Source organism: Magnolia sinica, chromosome 2 (genome assembly GCF_029962835.1).
Source record: "Magnolia sinica isolate HGM2019 chromosome 2, MsV1, whole genome shotgun sequence".
NCBI lineage: Eukaryota > Viridiplantae > Streptophyta > Magnoliopsida > Magnoliales > Magnoliaceae > Magnolia > Magnolia sinica.
Genome location: NC_080574.1, coordinates 128,434,020 through 128,450,826, shown reverse-complemented (window position 1 = coordinate 128,450,826; position 16,807 = coordinate 128,434,020). Strand labels below are relative to the sequence as shown.

General features: G+C 42.1%; 1 non-coding gene across 1 annotated transcript; it reads right to left on the bottom strand.

Moving 5' to 3' along the window:
• Nucleotides 1–3,108: 3,108 nt before the first annotated feature.
• Nucleotides 3,109–3,215, bottom strand: LOC131238263 (small nucleolar RNA R71). The gene has a single exon (XR_009167669.1). It is a non-coding gene; the product is annotated as a small nucleolar RNA R71 (small nucleolar RNA).
• Between the last annotated feature and the right edge of the window lie 13,592 nt (nt 3,216–16,807).

Here is a 16,807-nt window from a genome sequence, read left to right as displayed (position 1 = left end):
GTGGATATTTGCCAAATTTCACTTCTTTTGGATGGTGCAATAAGGAGGAGCGAACGACGGACGTTTCTAGAAGGCAGAGTGGCAATTCTGTAAATATAACGAACTCCATATGCATGCACGTAACTGAGAAGAGGCTTGTTTCAACTATTGGTAGTGACTCATCACATGTGGATTATGTGGCCCACCTAGTGTTCAGATCTACTTCATACTTTGACTCATGGGCTTACACGTTAATAAGAAGAGGATGAACGAAGTAGATCTCCAAGAATGCCATCAGAAGTGGGCCCCACTTTCTTTTTGTATAAAACATCCAAATAGTGCCAAAAATGTCCAGTGACAGGCGTGCTTGCGATTGGGTTTTGACAGTGGGCCCCATCCATCATCCTTTTTCATGATCTGGACCGTCTAATGTGTCCCAGAGGGGGGACTTGACCCTCTCCTAGGTGGAGGAATTGCAGAAGATAGCGTGAATCGGATTTCAACCATTCAAACGGAGGATAGACGACAGAGGAGAAAATCTATGGGCCACACTGAATCCAATCCAAAACTGTTCACTCTTAACTGGTTTTTCGAGGGTATTTCAATGGACAACGCTGATTCTTCAAAAAAACATTGCATGTGGGTCCCACAGTAACGCAGAATCAGAGTTTCCACCTCTGTTACGCAAGCAACGGACTCCGAAAAGACCCGGACACTGCTGACTCTAGTGGACCCTTATGTTATCTTAAGGACGATCGGATTGATGATCCAGACCATTCAACCTCTTGAGAAATGGGCTTTCAACCCCACAATGAAGTTAGATTACTTAGATGAGAGGATCTCTCCTCTCAATCTAGATCCAAACACGGCTGCAGAACAGAGTGTGCGGTTTGGTGTGCGTAAAGGAATTTCTAAAAAGGCCTTGCTGCATAAACTTACGCACATAAACAGCCTCTTATGCAGAAACTCTCTACCGACTTTGCTGGCTCTTATAAAAGAAAGACGAGGGAGAGAAAGTGGAGGATCGAATCGGGGAATTAGTTGCTGAGAAGTAGGACATCAGAGAAAGCTTTGTTTGAATTTTTATTTGTTTAATTACTGTTTTTTTTATATGATTATTTTTGAGAGATTTAACCCATCATGTTGGGCTAAACCTCTTAGCTAGGGCTAAGAGGTGAAGCTTGTAGCGTGATGGGGGGACCTTTTGCTGGTGTTTATTTTGGCTGAATTGAACTTGATACTAGTTTGATTATGGGAATGCTTTTAGTTTTTAATGGTCTGTTGTGACTAAAATTACAATGGGTCTGCGATAGCTTTGAGCATGTTCTTCGCCTTATTTTGATTATAACGTCAGGAAGCCCTGTTGTTCACCATCGTCTCCTGGACATGGTCAGATGATAGAACCCTTCCTAACCTTCGTACATCAATGATTAGTTGCCAATTAGTTTAATTCTATTGTTTGTTTTGTCTCCTGTGCATGGTTTGGTGATGGAATCCATTCTAATTCATACACCTTTCATCTCTTGAAAACTATATTAAAGGAAGTTCAGTCATGATTTTTATGGTTACACCCTTCAACTGGATGAAGATAGACTCCAAGTCCAGATGAGTTTTTAATGCAGGCATAAGATCTCCCTGATCTCTACAAGTGGATCCTCTGAATCCCTAGTTTCCTACCTTAGAATTCTACATATTTTAGTTTACTATTTCATCATTATTCCTCAAATCCACCTGATTTAGATTTCATCTTTTTCTAGTTCTAGTTCTAATTATTTTCAAATTACGTATAAGGTTCAGTCCCTTGGGATTCGACCTTGGTCTCATCGAGTTTATTACTACATCACAACCCTATACTTGGGGAGTGAACAAGTTTTTGGCGTCGTTGTCGGAGATTGACGATTACGCTTATTGAAATTAATTAGTTTTGGGATTAGTTTAAGATTAGGATTTTTCTAACCTTAGATTTTTTGTTTTTTCCCAATTTTTAGAAACTAACTTATTTTTTCCGTTTTGTAGGATCCTGAGATAGGTTTCTAAGTTAGTAATTTCTTTCTTAATTTCTTCCTTGATATTTCTAAATTAGGATTTATTTTTTTTAGTAAGTTTCTAATTCTAACTCTTTTAGAATCTAACTTTGTTTATTAAATTTTATTTTTATTTTTAGAAAATTTTCTACTTATAGACTTTTTGTTTAGAAACTAACCTTCCTATTTTGTAGCCTTTTAAGATAGAAATTTCTAATTCGGTAAGCTCTTTCTCTACTTTCTATTTTTCAGATCTCTTTTAGTAACTTACTTTCTAGTTTAGGACTTTCCTAATTTATTTTAGAAATTTTCACTTTCTTTTAGGAATTTCTTCTTTTAGAAACTAGTTTACTTCTATCTTTCTTTTTAAGGATTTTCTAATTTTAGACATTCTCTTTAGAAACTGACTTGTTTTGTTTTCTTTTGCAGGTTTTTAACTTAAGGACTCCAATTTGGTAACTACTTTCCAACCCTCTCTTTCTTTCTAGATTTTCTTTTCCTTGCTTAGGATTAGGTTTCAAATTTGATTGAGGGCTGCGAGTGTTTCATGCCCAAGTAGGCCCGTGACAACACTCGACGTCTCTTAACTGAAGGAAGATTGGTTGAGGGGTTAACTATCCATCGCAGGACTAAACACCACTTGAAATTCCCTGAGTTAATTGAAGTGATGGCTGAAAACCAACCTCTTCTACCCCAACCTAGGGTGGAGGACATTCAAGATGAGAATGAGGTGCATCAAGCACCCCCGCCTCGTACTTTACGAGATTATTTACAACCAGCGGGGGTGAGTACGCCCTCATGCATGATTTTTTCTAAAAATACAGGACATACGGATATCAAGCCAGGGGTTATCCAACTCCTTCCTAAGTTCCATGGGCTTGAATCTGAAAAACCATATCTACATTTGAAAGAGTTTGATGAAATCATATCCACTTTATATTTTCAAAATGTGTCTGAGGACATAGTCAGGCTGAAACTCTTTCCTTTTTCCTTGAAGGAGAAGGCTAAGATATGGTTACATTCACTGCGTCCTAAATCCATTGGCATATGGAATGATATGTAGAGGAAATTTATAAAGAAATTTTTTCCACATCATAAAACGATTACCCTTAGAAAAGCAATCATGAACTTCACCCAAAAGGAGGATGAAACATTTTATCAATGTTGGGAAAGGTTCAAGGATTTAGTCAGTTCACGCCCACAACACGGCTTTGAAACGTGGCGCATTACAAATTTTTTCTACGATGGACTGACATCTTCCATGCGCCAAATGGTCGAGACAATGTGTAATGGAGAATTCATTAATAAAAATGTCGACGAGGTATGGGATTACCTCGATAGTCTTGCTGAAAAAACACAATCATGGGACTATTACCCAAAATCGAACACCACGTCTAAGCCGACTCAATCTAAGGAGAAAGGTGGATTGTATCTCTTGAAATAAGAGGATGATCTCAAGTATAAAGTGAGTACGCTTATAAGAAAATTTGAGGCCATGGAAGGAAAGAAGGATAAGGTTAATGAAAATGTTTGCGGCGTCTGTGATTGCAACATTCATACAACAGAAAATTGTCCTACAATACCTGCCTTTCGAGAAGTGTTGAATGAACAATCTAATGCCGTGAATACTTATCAAAGACCTTTCAATGGACCGACCTCTAATACATACAATCCTGGTTGGAAAATCATCCAAACTTTAGTTGAAAAAATGAACAAACTACTACCCCTCAAGGTTTCTTCAATCAAATTCCAAATCAAAGGAAACCTCAAGAGGATCCAGTTCAAAAACATATTCGAGAACAAGAGCTACTTAATCAAAATTCGGCACAAGCGCTTCATGATGTCCACACAGCATTAGAAACGCTTGCGTTATCTATTCAAAGGATAGAGTCACAATTAACAAGTGGAGGGAAGGGGATACTTCCTGCTCAACCTCTCCCCAATCCTAAACTGTAATATGAAATAAGTGACCCTCGCTCTTGAAATCAAATGGAGCACGCTAAATCCATCACCACTCTTAGGAGTGGGAAGATCATTGATAAAATGCTTCCGGTTAGGCCCAAAAAGCCTCAAGAACCAGAAGAGGACAACAATGATGGACCTGGTGATGCCCCACAAAAATTAGAACCGGAACTTCTAGAAAAGTCAGTTGCTCCATGTCCCCAACGGTTGGTCGCACCGAAACCTCTCTCTAACTCTCAGGATATCCCAGAGGTGTTGAAACAAGTGAAAGTCAACATTCCTCTACTTGATGTCGTAAAACAGATACCTTCATATGCCAAATTCCTAAAAGACTTATGCATGACCAAACGACGGCAGAGTATTCAAAAGAAGATCTTCTTGACTGAGAAAGTGAGTGCCATCCTAAAGCAAGACGTGCCACAGAAATTCAAAGATCCCAGTAGCCCAACCATATCATGTGTAATTGAGGACTATCGAATTGATCACGCACTTCTTGACTTAGGAGCGAGCGTCAATCTGATTCCCTACTCGGTATACAAACAGTTAGGTTTGGGTGAATTAAAACCCACCCTAACCACACTACAACTTGCTGATCGCTCTGTTCGTATACCAAGAGGGATAATTGAGGATGTGTTGGTCCAAGTTGATAGATTTTACTATCCTATAGATTTTATCATCCTGGACACCGAACCCATCAATAACATGAGCACTCAGATTCTCGTCATTCTTGGTTGCCTATTCCTTGCCACTTCAAACGCAATTATCAATTGCAGGAATGGTGTCATGACTATGTCTTTTGGGAATATGACATTTGAGTTAAACATCTTTTTCAATAACAGCAGAAACTTAGAGGATGATGACGATTTCCATGACTTTAACATGATTGACTCTTTCGTGGAAGATACGACACCTCTGACCTTATCCTCTGACCCTCTAGAGACGTGCCTGACCCACTCCCATGATTTTGATGATGACATGATTAGGGAGAGTGTGCCTTACTTGATACTGCACCAGTACTTGAAGTTAACTGCTGGAGGCCACAATTTGAAGAATTGCCACAAACCGATGTAGTGGCTCTACCATCTAACCTCAAGCCACCGATGCTTGCCCTCTGATTTAAAATACGCACATTTAGGTCAAGATGAGACATACCTAGTGGTGATCTCTGCGCATCTGGAGAAAGAACAGGAGAGTATGCTCATATCTATTCTCATTGAGCATAAAGGAGCCCTTGAATGGATGATAGCAGACCTCAAGGGAATCGACCCCTCGATTTGTACTCACCGCATATATCTTGAGGATAATGCGAAAACCGCTCAGTAATTACAACGTAGACTAAATCCAAACATGAGGAAAGTGGTTAAGGGTAAAGTTCTTAAACTATTAGATGTGGGTATCATATACCCCATATTCGATAGTCAATGGGTGAGTCCAACTTAAGTGGTTCCTAAGAAGTCTAGGATCACCATCGTAGTCAATGCCAATAATGAACTCGTACCAACAAGAGTTACTACTGGTTGGAGAATGTGCATTGACTACAGGAAGCTGAATACCATCACAAGGAAGGACCACTTTCTTTGCCCTTCATTGATCAAATCTTGGAAAGGCTAGCTGGTCATTCCTATTACTGTTTCCTTGACAGGTATTCGAGCTACAATCAGATTGAAATTGTGAGACTCGTATCCTAGCCTATACCATTCCATAGGCTCCTGCAGTCCTACCGGTCGAATTTCGGCGACCTGCGACGCGTAAATAGCATTTACGCGTGACCTTGAGCGTCATCCTGTAATTTCGAGTCGGCTTGACCTAAGACATGTCATTGCGACCGCATCGTCGCTACGGTTCCAACGCCACATCTCGTATGACAATCCGAGATGTACATCAAAAGATGTAGGCCGCACTTTATTTGAACCTTGATCGCATTTGTGGGACCCACCTATGGCATGGCACGCCACCCTATGCGTGCATGACATCATCATCTTCATAATTTTCTAGCCACCTATGCCTAGTCTAGACCCCTAGCCACCTATAGCTAGTTTAGACCCCTAGCCACCTATAGCTAGTCTAGACCCCTAACCCCTCCCTTACATTCATTATGACATGCATTTATTACTCTCTCTCTCTCTCTCTCTCTCTCTCTCTTATCTCTCTCCCTCCCTCTTTCTTTCTCATTTCCTAGCAAGAGAGAGCTCCCAACGTCCATTAGAGCTCTCCATTTTCAACCCTTTTGCAAGCTCTCCACCCCTAAATCCAACCCTCCAAAATCAATCTCAACCATTGAATCTTGTTCCTTTGGAGCTCTAGATCACATTGGTGGAAGAAGAAGTCCAAGATCTAAGGTGGGTGCTTCTCTCTCTCTCCTTTTATTTTTGTGTGACGTGTGGCCCACTTGGAATGGACCCCACTTTGATATATGTCTTATCCAAACCATCCAAGTCTTGTGAACTCTACCTTATGGATGATGAGAAAGCACTATCAGACCCATTAGGTAGGCCACATTCATGTGAGATCCACCTTAATAAAGTGTGGGCCACATACAGGTGGGACCCACCATGATACTGGGTTTATCCATGCCGTCCAGCGTCCTTGGACGCTGGATGTGAAGCTGGCTAACATGGAGGGTGTGAACCGACATGGGTGTGCACTGGCAAGCTAACCCAAAATATATAAATATTATATATATACATAACGTCAGTGAGATTTTAGACTTTTGGGTGGGTCATTCATACAAGCCCCACCTTGATACATTAATTTAATCCAAGCCATCCATTTCATTTCTCAAATTATTTTAGGTGTTGAACCGAAAAATGAAATGAATCTAATTTTCTGACGGGCCATACCATAGAAAATAGTATTTTCTACCGTTGAAATCCACCCTAATATTTATATATATTCAAAATACCCCAAAATTGGACTTGTTCAGACTGTCTCGAGCCATGGAATGTAATGGATGGAGTGGATTTACCTGATGCGGGCCCCACGTATGAAAAACCCTGAAAATACAGGTTTTCAAAAAAAAAAAAAAGAGAGCAGCAGCAGCGCCTGCTGCTGCTGACACTCCTGAGGACGCGCAGGACGTCCTGTGCTATGGACAGACAAACAGGGGTCCCAATTGTGGGCCCCACTGTGATGTGAGTAAAACATCTACATCGTGCATGTGTAGGCCCCTTAGGGCAGTGGACCCCACCCAAAAAATCAACTGTGTTTGGAGCTCAGGTGGCCCACGTCACAGGCAACAGTGTGATTGAACGTCTACCTTTGAAACCCCCCTTTTTGGGCATCTAGAAGTTTTGAATCAACATGAAATTTGTTCTCCCTCTTCATCTGGGTCCACGTGTAACGCCCCGAATCTTCAGGACCCGAGTATATGACTCGTTTCCCAAAAACCCGAGTGTTAATCTTAAAGGATGGTCAAATTCACGTATTTTTTTTTTATCAGAGTAAGCAGATGAGCGTAGAATGGACAAGTAAGCTAAAAGGGAAGTTTAAATTTTCATTTAGAATATACAAGTGGTTGCCCATAATGACTTATACAAACCAATGTCCCCATTCTTACAAATACAAAATTGACATAATATTACATGTGAAACGAGGTAAACTGCAACAATCTTGAACTGTAAAATCATGTAGCAACTCTTAGCAAATAGAATCATGCACCCTTGTCAACCATAGCCTGCTCCTCACCAATATACGGGGCCACCTACACTACCTGTATGGTTGTATATTTGATGGATGAGTGGCCAGCTCAGTGTGAATTTCTCTCAAGATTACACACCGCCGCATTAGGTAAGCATAGTTATAAAACAACAAAGTAATCAAAACAATACATGATGCAATCTTTTTAAATGCATGGATGCATGAATGCACATCGGCCTGGGGATGCACATCCAAGACTTGGGCTCACACCATGCAAATCATCGACTGGGAAAATCATCCAATGGACAGGGTCGAGCAACCTGGTCCTGGGAGCTAGGAAACGATCACCGAAGATCCTAAGGGCACGTACAAAGATCGGTGTCCCGTCATCGCCAACATGCACGAATGCATGATTAGCGAAACCGTTATTAGTCCAGTTTCAACCAATTTAGGTAAGCTCAAGGTCACTACGGGAGCTCATATGCCTCACTCCTACGCATACCATGCGCTCGTGAGCATAATGTCCCATTACCACCATCATGAGACTACCATCTTAGATGTTTAATGGAACTCAATCGACTAGTGGCCAATCATATTCAGTATATGGGGCTTACCATCGCATGGTTGCATAGTATAAAACATCGAATCCATATATGAAAAATATCAAAACAAAACCACGTAGGGCTAGTATCAAAATATGCCACATAGGGCGAATATCAAAACCATACGATAAAGACCATCCTTAAAAACCATTAGACATAACAACCCTGGGTGGTAGGCCCACATCAATGATCCATCTACACCACCACTCAATAACCACTAGATCGAAGGTCCATAGCAATCATCGTCAATCGAGTTACATCCAAAGTATGGGTGTACATTTATAAGTGGGGGTTACCCACTGATGTACCAGTTTAAGTTCCATAAGCAATCCACAAATAATTCATGAACAAATACACAAGATGAACATTAAGCAGGAAATATAGCAATTCAATTTCCACCAGCTAACACATGTGATTATATAAGAGAGATATCAAATATAAATTTAAATAAAAACTATAACTTAAGCTAATGAGAAGATGGAAAGCTCAAGGGGAAGAATCATCACCTTATATTTTGAACCGCCTACCCGTGTTGCTAGAGATTGCATGATTCCTTAGAGTCAAACCCTATCATGAATTGTAAAGTTATATCATTAGATTCAAGCTTTACACGCTATTCTAGGTCGAGGTCTTAACCTAGGGTTTGGATTACCTTAGTTTTAGAGTTTTACCCAAGAGTCCAGGTCTACTCTCAGACCTTGGGGTTTGGACCCTAGTTAGTTGTACAATTAATTAAAGGGTTAATTTAATAGTGCTTATTAACTTTAACGATTAATATTAGCCAATATGGTAATCATAATTGTTGTGATAAATGTTAATATAATAGCTACCAGATACTTATTAATGATACAATTAGTATTAGTTAATCTGGTAATCATAATTGTTATGATAGTGTCGACTAGTACAGTCCATTATTATTGGTAATATTTAAGGATGGTAATTAAAATATTACTACATAATAATTATAACTATGTTTATAATATTTAATATCAGTGTAACTAGTCTTCCAGTGGCTAATCGTGTCTATAATAGTAATAAGAGTGGTAGTTGTAAATCGGCCCTGGAGTTTGTCCATAGCTAAGGCCTGAATTGGGCCACACACATGGGCCTATACCACCACAATGGGGCTGACACAACATAATGGGCCTCATATGTACAACAAGTGGGCCCCTCCAGGCAATGAGGCCCACGACCCCAAAAATAAATGGGCAGTGTGTGCAACACACATACATCATGGTGGACTAGAGACAAAAATCAAGTTAATGTGTGGCTTATGTGAGCCGTACAATGCATAACAATTAGGAGGTTCATCCACCGTTAGAGTATTCGTAATCATTTGTTGGGCCCACCAAGTTGTGGTTCACAATCTAACCCATCCATCATGTGTGTCCAGCTAGGTTAAGGGGTCAAACCAAGTTTCAGATGCATCCAAATCTCAGATGGACCCTGAAAAGTGCTTTTATATGGTTTAACAAGTCTTTAAAAGATTGTAGATGGAGTGGACCACTTGGGCTCTGTGTGTGGCTGACTTTTGGGGGCACCCCCTATATAACAGGGACCCATCAAATGGACGGTGTTGATGTTCAACACACCATATGGTAGGGCCTGTGGTGGGGCCTACTCTCCTAGCCAAAATTTAAAGCATAAGGAGGCAGCGTCCTCTGGACGTTTCGTGCATGTTCCTGATATATTTATCATTATTATTTATTATTTATTTTTTTTGATAGGTGGGGCCCACTTACGTGGCCTACTGATTGTGGTAGGGTGAGGCCCACCTGCTGACGCAGGGCCCACCAGTGTCTAGGTGAAGTCCACATGCAGCCCACCTGCATTAGCAACGGGCCTGGCTGACGTGAAACAGCCTCTATTGCAGCTGGTTTGGAGGCCACTTTCCGGCCCCGATTTTGGCTCAAACACAGCACTCTCCCAGGCCATTTTTCAACACATTTTAGTGTTTAATGGAGGCATGGTGGCTGCCTAAATGTGGTTCATCCCGGGGCCATTTTTGACCCATTTCATATCTCAACCATTGGCACAATGGCTGCCATTTTCTCGTCCAAAGAACAGCCTGAACAGAGCTTATTTCCGGACTGTTTTCTGAGCCATTTTTAGCCAGATTTTGGGGCGTGTTCCTGTTTTCATGCCAGAAAATAGCTGTTATCATGTTGTGTTTTCAGCTTGATACAAGACCTGATGAAGTCCTTGTTTAGCTTAGTTTGGAGTCTCAAGAGGAGATGGAGAGAAGGTTTACCTGACTCAGTTTGGGTTGGAGTTGGAACGTGCACTCTCACACTCCCTTCTTTCTCTTTCTTTTCTTCTTCTATTTCTCTTTGCTCCCTGGTTATTCCTTTTTCTTTTTTTTCTTTTTTTTTCTCTTTTGCTGGAAACCCAGCGAGGCACAAACTGGCCCAACTCGGACCGCAGCTCGGTGTAGTTTGAACGAGGAAGATGACCGGGCTAAAATGGTGGATTCACATATGGAGCCTCTTCCTCCAATCCGCTCCTTCTAGACGATTCGTGTGGGTCTTAGGAAGCTTCCAGACAAGCCCTTTTGAAGCTTGAGGAAAGTTTAGGTGATGGGTTCAAGGGTGGAAGGTGACGGTCGTTTTCTCTCGAACGGCTGCAAGAATAGAGCATGAGCTTCTGTTGCTCAATCCTCCCATGTTTATAACATAGCCTAGCCTTCTCCTGGTCCGTCGGATCGCCAATGAACATCCCAGATTTGATCTGGTAGAAACTGCCTTCAAATACCATGGGTAGGAGCTGAAACCGGCCCCTGGTTTTCTCTGAAAACCACGGTTTGTGTGGCAACAATGGAGGGTCGAGATGTGCTGGAATAGACGGCTGGGATTGAGAGGTTTTCCTCCACACGGATCGCCTGTCAGGCAAACAAAAGTGGAAACGGATCCTTTTCCGTTTTTGGAGGTGCCGCAAGCATCCCTGTTCGGGCCCTGTTTGTGCGCATGCACGGACGCCTCATCATGCGGGATGAGTTGTGTTCTGGGCAGCTCTACCTTCTTAATTAAATGGACGGTTTGGATTATTGAGATGGCCCCTCGTGGTGGGCCATATCTCAATCAAACGGGGAGGGGAAAACACAACGATCCGTGTCTTAAATGATAGCGCAGCGGGAGAATTCCCATTTTCGGGAAATGGCGGGTCAGAGTTTAGACTGACCACGCATGCCATTCGGTGTGCTGCTGGTGCACACGTTCTGTGTGCACACTCTAAATCTAGAGGTAGGGTCCACCAACTCCTTGCCAAATCTACTTAATCCATTAAGTTCTAGAAGCTCCACTAACGGACCTTGGCCGTTGATCAGACTGATCTAAGGTCTAGGTGGGCCATACACCAAATATTTCATTTGTTTTTCCATCTAATTGAGGATTACACATCAATAGTTTGATGGTTGGATCACCTCGAAATTAAACATCGATGGTCAAAAGGATTCTAATGATCCTAAGGTGTGTTCGGGTGTGTTATAGGGGTCGATCTGTAACTCAGGTGGGCCACCCTTTAATCACCGCCGTACTGTGTTCACGTTCAACCAGGAATTCATTTACGTGAAAAATATGGACTTGCATGCACGGCTAGGAAAAAAATCAAGTGGGGCTCACAGTGATGCTTGTTAAGAAATCCACTCCGTCCACCATCTTTGGCACACCATGCTAACCAATGGTCCAAAATTTGAAATAGATCCAAACTTTAGGTGGACCACACGATCTAATAATGCATTAAATGGTATTTACTGTGAAATCCCATGCACGTAGAAATTTGAATGAATTGCTATTTTTCGAAAAGTCCACTTTACTACTTGTAGTTGCACGATCCGCTCTATTCATTATGTTTAACATGCCCTGCTAGGATTAAGGTCTAAAAATGGGGCAGATTTGTTGATCGGGTGGGCCGCACGGTATGTTTTAGCTTCAACGGTAGCATGTAATGACATTCATGAATATTTACCATATTGCCATTCATTTCTCAACCAGCTTCCGACGTCCATTACGTCGAAGTGTGCCGCCCGAATTTCTTTCGTGTTCTTTCCATTGGTCCAGTTTGGGGCCTGATCTCCCAAGGATGTCCAAGATGCTCCTTTAGTGGCTCACATACTCTGTAATTTAAAATAACATTTGTATACATCTAATTGACAAGTTACCAGGTAGTTTGGATCTAAACCTTAAGATTTTCATGAACCAATACATCCTGATATTTAGATGGCTCATTTGGCGGATCCAAACCTGATGGACGGTCAGGTGACTTATTAAAAATAAGGAAGTTTTATGGTTAGCACTCTAACCATGCATATGGGTGGATGTATGGTCAGGTTTGTCAATAGGTAAACACAGAGTGGGTTTCCAGAGTGATTAGGGGTAAGACTTATATAACGTTACATTCAAGTGACTTTCTTATACATGAAAGTTTCTCAGATTCTTATTCTAATGGTGGGCTAAGCATTTTCATATAACGGATCAGAATCTTGATCTGATAAGTGAACGGACGGATGTATGAATTAAGTAGCTAAATTAATGTGATCTAAGGGCTTAAATTTGATGTGTACGGTTGATTTATGATAATTAGGCCTAGTATAAAGTTTCGCACGAAACGGATCATGAGAACCTTGTGAGTTGAAATTCAGGGAATATGTCGATGGCATTTTTGTAATTATTATTGATTTAAGAGTTTTGTGAAATCTAATGGTTCTAGATGATTATATGTCATTTTCTAAGCAATTCTTATAAAAGGACTTATATTTAAATCATTATAAATAAAGACTTATTCATTGATTTAGTTAAAGGAAGGTACATATATCGAACTAAATGAGCAATGGTCGGACGACTTGATTTATGGATGAATATCATTCATAATCTGTCAAATTCATGTTGGAGGATGGATGTAGGGTTAGGTTGACTAGATTGAACGTCTGCCTTTGAAACCCCCCTTTTTGGGCATCTAGAAGTTTTGAATCAACATGAAATTTGTTCTCCCTCTTCATCTGGGTCCACGTGACCTTATAAACGGATTGGATGGCATTTAAACATTATGGTGGGCCCCACGTGGGACCCACAGTGATGTACGTATTTTATTCCTACCGTCCAGGCGGACGGTTGAACCCACATATATGCTTGTGTTTTATTAATGCCGTCCAGCTGCTGCTAGATGGCTAGTGAACCCCACCAATGACGTTGGGATCACCCCACGTGTGGGCTGATGTGTGTACGTGTGTGTGTGTGTGTGTGTATATATATTATATATAGATTTTTTTATATATTATATTATATAATATATACATGGTGGTGGGCCTTTATGTGGACCCCCACCATAATGCATGTGTTGCATCCAAGATGTCCATCCATTTTGTAAGCTCATTTCATGGCATGAGCTAAAGAATGAGTCAGATCCATAGTTCATGTGGACCCCCACCATGATGCTTGTGTTCCATCCAATCTGTCCACTCATTTTGAAAACTCATTTTTATGACATGAGCTAAAGAATAAGTCAGATCTAAAGTTCAAGTAGACCCTACCATTTAAGGTAGTGGATAATGACGTCCATCGTTCAAAATTTCTAAGGGCCATGGGAGTTTTCTATTAAGCTGATATTTGTTCCACTTCATCTATCATTACGTTAATTTATGAACCTGTTGGATAGGAAACATATGTTATGGTGGGCCTTAGGAACTTAAATGGTGGAAATCATTATCACCACTTTTATTTGGATGTAACTCATTTGATATACATGGGGCCCATTGGTGTGGCCCATTTAATGTACGTATGACCATGTGAGGAGGCCCACTTTGATGTATTTTGTGGCCCATTTGTCGCGCCCACTTTGATGTATTTTGTGGTCCATTCGAGGTGCCCATCTTGGTGCATGCACTCCATATTCACATCGTCCAGCAGCTACTGGACGGTGGGGCCCTTCTTACTATATGCTAGTATATGTGTTGAATAAGCATACCGTCCATATGCAGTGTGGGCCAGTATGATGTATTTATTTATCCTCACCACCCAATCTTTGGCCGTGGGATGTGGAACCCGTGTGACATATGTATTTCGTTCCATGCAGTCCATCTGTGTGAGACCCACCTTGATGCATCCGTTGTACACATGGATCCCACATGATATATATGTTTTTATATCCATACTGTCCAACTATTTGGATGGGATGCACCATGATGTATTTTTATCCACGCCATCCAGGGCAGGCACCCCATTATGATATATATCAGGGCCCATGGGTTGAGGCCCATTGAGATGTATTCAAAGCCCATTTGGTAAGGCCCATTGTAATGTATTTGGAACCCGTGAGCAGAGCCCACCTCATTTGTTCCACCCTAACCGTCCAAGTCATATAGGGCCAACCTCGATGTATGTTTTACTCACACCATCCGTGGGATGTGTGACTCACTAAATGTATGCATTCTAATCCATACTAACCATCTGGTGAGGCCCATCTACTGCATGTGCAGGGCCTACCTATTATGCATTTGTGTGGCCCATTGATGCAACCCACTTGATGTGCATGAGCCCCATTAGGGCGGCTCATTGATGCAAGGCCCGTTATGATATGTTAGAGGCCCATGGTTGAGGCCCATTAGGATGTGTTTAGGGCCTCTTTGGTAAGGCCCATAGAGATGTATTTTCGGCCCATGGGTCAAGGTCCATTGCGACGTATTTTTGGCTTGTATGTCATGTCCCATTATGACATGTTTTCAGCCCAGTTATCGAGGCCGGATTTGATGTGTATAAGGCCCATTAGTGCGGCTCATTGATGCGGCCCACTTGTTGGATTGACGCCCATTGATGCGGCCCAATGATGCGACCCACCGTGATGTGCGTATTAGGCTAATGATGCGACCCACCGTGATGTTCATATTAGGCTAACGGTGCGGCCCAATGTATCGACCCACCATGATGTGTAGGCCCACGTGCTGCATGTGTAGGGCCCACTTGTGATGACTATTTGAGGCCACCTATTGGATTTTTGGGCCCGCCTTATGTTTGACTCTACATGGGCCACTACTTGGGAGCAATATTGGTTGAATATCCACATTGATGGGCAATGAGGTTAGATGTCCTCATTGTAACCTTCCCTTAGCCTTGTTAGGCCCATTCTCTTCGTAGGTTAACCCAAATAAGTGGGCCCCATTTGTCAAAGACGGATGGCTCCGTGCTATCAGATTGATATAACCACGACTGAGAGCTGATTTTTACATTATTGTTGATTAGTTGTCCATCTATGGACCCCGCCTTGTTTATACATGTTGATTATCGGTACCGATTATCGAGGCCGATCCCGAGTGTCGATTTTGAATATTGAGGCCGATTGTTGAGGCCCAATGTGATGTATATGCGGCCCGTATTTAAGGCACAATGTGATGTATATTGAGGCCTAGGTGATGAGGCCCATTATGATGCATTTGGAGGCCAGGCGAAGGAGCCCATTGTGATGTATGTTAGGCCCATGAGCAGGGCCCACCTAATGTGTATATGTGTCCCTTGATTAAGGCCCACTGTGTTATATATCAGGCCTTTGTATGAGGCCGTGGGCCCATTATATGTTTGGCCCTATGTGGGCCATTCCTTGGGGGCAATGTTGGTTAAATGTCCACATTGTCGAGGTCGATTGTCGATGCCGGTTGTTGATACCGGTTATGAGTATGTGACAGCATACCATCATGATATATGCTCATACGCATCATCTGCATGTTTGTTATGAGATGTGGTTGATCATTGCATATGTCATTGAGCATGTTGTTATGAGACTCCCTGATAGGCAGAGGTTATCTCACATGAGCACGCGGTAGCGCAGAATTGATGCATGACTGGATTGTATGACTCATGCATCTCGCATTATGATTACTGTATGCCCTAGTGACATCAGGGTCGTAGCCTCCACGGGCATATCGTGGAAGGTCAAATGGGACACCGAAAATATTTGGTTCTACCATACGGGCGCCATAGATGTCCATAGGCATATCATGGATGGCTAGATGGGACACCAAAAATTGACCGAGTGGATACATGAGCACCCGAGTGCCGAATACTAAGAGGCCGCATCTCCCACTGTGTCGTGGTCGGTTGGGAAGGGGTGTGGCCTTACCCGCCCGAGGGTAGGGGCAATGCTAGGCTGAGTTTGACTAACTCGTGAATGGGTCTGCTATCGATGTGCCGGATAGGTATTGGCAGACTATTGGCCAGGCGGATAGTGAGGTTTCTTACCCTCACTTGGACTGTGCTACTAAGAGAGAGACAGTGCCATTTGGAGTGTACTAAATCCCGATGATGATCCCAGAGAGGAACTATGCTGATATGTGGATTTAGTGAGCAGGAGTTGCATACTCATTCATGCATTTATTCATTCACTATCTACTCGGGTTGGTGGTGCACAACTATTTGTTATGTGTGCCCTCGCAATGGCCAGGATTTCGGTTGGGGCGCGCGACTAACCTGAGATCAGAAGTTTACCACATTAAGTCTGACTATTCAAATTTAGGTATGGGACTGGTTTGGATAGAAGTCCCTTGTGATGGACCTTATAGCCCGCGATACTACGTACTATCATCCCGACTTCACACTCCAGTATGGTTATTCCATTCGCACC